At 39.3% G+C, this 3,001-nt stretch overlaps 1 pseudogene; it reads left to right on the forward strand.

Moving 5' to 3' along the window:
- Positions 1 to 636: 636 nt before the first annotated feature.
- On the forward strand, positions 637 to 1,911 carry LOC143600599 (protein JINGUBANG pseudogene; annotated as a pseudogene).
- The last annotated feature ends 1,090 nt before the right edge of the window (positions 1,912 to 3,001 follow it).

Consider the following 3,001-nt stretch of genomic DNA (forward strand, 5'->3'; position numbering starts at 1 on the left):
ATTTTATTGCTTCCGTTCTTGGTCATGACTTTCGCCAAAAAAGTGTATTCTAAAAACGTGAATTTGATGAGTACATAGCATCATTTGTCTGGTGCCACATTGTCTTAAAACATGATTTAATTCGCATGAAGCTATGATTTTCTTTCATTGAAACGACTCACGAAATGGTTAGAGATTATTTTGAAATTTAGCCGAATGACCATTTTGGGGAAGTTTAGGGTTTAGTGATTACTAGATTTTCTTTATTGATGTAAACATGCCAAAATATAATTTTATCAATTGTAAAATTCATATAGCTTCTCTCTGGGTGTGGAGGAAGTGGTTTTCGGTGTTTATTGGTTGTTTATAAAAGTTTACCGTAAAATTCAAAATGTTCGATGTGCAAGCAATTGTAAATATCATGATCTTCTACAATTATTAATCAAAATGAAAACAAAATTAAATTTCCATATTCGTACATATTTGATCAAAGAAAGGATCCCCATGATTCTCTCTTATTCACCCAAAGTTTGATGATGTTTTATTTTCTAAGCATCATTCCATGTCATCATATCCCTTGATCCATATTCTGAAAACAATGTTTAGTTTTCTTCCTTCTTGCATTTCTTCTATTTTTCTCGTTGTTACAAAATCCATACCCTTGATTCATAAACAATGAGAGAGTCCACAAGAACGCTTTCCGATCCAGACTTTTCGTTCCGCTTTTCTGAAACAGATGAAGAACTCAGCGACCGTCATAGCGACTTCTCTGCTAACGAACCGCAGGGCTCCCCGATGATGAAGTCGCCCTGGAACCCGGGTACACCGTGGTCCATGGGCAGCCTGGATGGTGGTGACTCGAGTGATCCCAAGAACGGGCTCGTTGGCTCGTTGGTAAGGGAAGAAGGGCATATTTATTCCCTTGCGGCCTCGGGTGACCTCCTTTACACCGGATCCGACAGCAAGAACATTCGTGTTTGGAAAGACATGACTGAGTTTTCGGCCTTCAAATCCAATAGCGGATTAGTGAAGGCCATTATTATATCCGGCGAAAAGATTTTCACCGGACATCATGATGGGAGGGTTCGGGTGTGGAAAGCAAGTACCAAGCACCCGAACCACTACCATCGGATAGGCACGTTCCCGTCTGCCTTTGGCATCTTTAACTGTTCAATGAAGCCTCAACGTAAACACACCACGGTTTGGATCAAACATAGTGATGTGATTTCGTGTCTTAGTTTGGACCAAGAAGTTGGTTTGCTTTATTCTGGTTCATGGGACAGGACATTTAAAGTGTGGAAAATGTCTACCTCGAAATGTGTCGAATCCGTAAAGGCTCATGATGATGTGGTGAACTCGGTCATCTCAACCGTTGAAGGGTTTGTGTTCACAGGATCCGCAGACGGGTCTGTGAAGGTGTGGAAACGTGAAGGGAACGGAAAGAAATCGATAAAACATATCTACGTGAAGACGTTACTAAATCAAGAAAGTGCGGTAACCGCATTGACAGTGTCGAAAGACGGGTCGTTCGTGTACTGTGGGACGTCGGATGGGATAGTGAACTTTTGGGAGAGAGAAAACCAGCTGGCTCACGGCGGTGCCCTAAACGGGCACAAGTTAGCGGTTCTGTGTCTTTCGGCTGCGGGTAGTTTGGTGTTTAGTGGATCCGCGGATAAAATGATATGTGTGTGGAAAAGGGAGGGTGTTATGCACACGTGTATGTCGGTACTCACCGGCCACTCCGGGCCGGTGAAGTGTCTGGCGGTGGTCAGGGAGATGGAGTCGACCACCGCCAGGAGATGGAAGGTTTATAGTGGGAGTTTGGACAAATCTATTAAAGTTTGGAGTGTCTCGGAGTTGGCTCCTGTGATGCAACAAATGACTCATGTGGTGCATAGTGGAAATCAAGTACGGTCGGCCAAATATTGATGGCCGTTGTTTCTTTTGTTCATGGGGCTTATTTTGTGATCGATGTAGTGAGAGATGTAATGTACTACATTTGTATATTGTCTCCATCTATACATATGTATCTTGTTTAGTTGTCTCCATACATAGTCAACTATCAAAACTTTTAGGATATCTTACAAATTACCTTGTATATCTTGGGGGCGAGTTGCAAATCTTGTCCTTCAACCAGGATAAGTGCATTTGGCATCTCTAAAGTATATATGTTTGTGAAAAAGATGGAAGGTGTGAAAACATATGAACTTTGAATCGAAAGTTTTGCCTCCTTCCCTTTTCTACATACTTGGTATACGGAACCCACCTCAAGGTGAAGGGAGTGAAAATCGAAAACGTGAGAATGCCTAAGGAATTTCTCAAAATGGACTAGGGTTTTAAAATGAAATTTTGAAAATAAGACATAGTTTTGGAGTAGTGTGTGTATGATATGTACATGAGATAATATTAAATAAATAAATATTCAAATATATATTCAAGCAAATGAACATCAAATAAGTAGGGCACCAACAAGTAACACATATCTCGTATTGGGACTCTAAAGCATGACTATGCTAGGTCGTTACGTTTAACCACATATCCTATAGTCTTGGCCCTGATACCAATCTTTCACACCTCGAGCTAAGACGGAATATGCCGTGACGTAACACTGATTACTCATAAGCCCAAAACACTATTAAAAAAGACAATAATAATTATTTATATAATTCTCAAATACACAACAAGAAACAAATACAAATACTTACAACAATTTTAGTAACTTTTTAATGTATTATAAGGGAAAAAATTTATTGTCTTTGATTTTGATGCCATCAAAACACTTATACATGTAGCATGTATAAAAATAGAGAGTGTCTACTATGAATAGGTGGTGAGAATAAACATGTTATTAGTATATAAATATATGAGGTAAATAAAACTATAATTCACATGAATATGAAGATTAATTTGCATGCATATATGAGTATGTAAACTAACTTGTATCACTTGAATATCTTGATTAACAAACATGGACCCTTTTCTAATTGGCACAAAGCCACGATACTGTGACAGCGCCTTAGCG

Source organism: Bidens hawaiensis, unplaced genomic scaffold (genome assembly GCF_021521415.1).
Source record: "Bidens hawaiensis isolate Kalapana, Puna unplaced genomic scaffold, B.hawaiensis_p1.1 tig00054403_1, whole genome shotgun sequence".
In the NCBI taxonomy this organism is placed as follows: Eukaryota; Viridiplantae; Streptophyta; class Magnoliopsida; order Asterales; family Asteraceae; genus Bidens; species Bidens hawaiensis.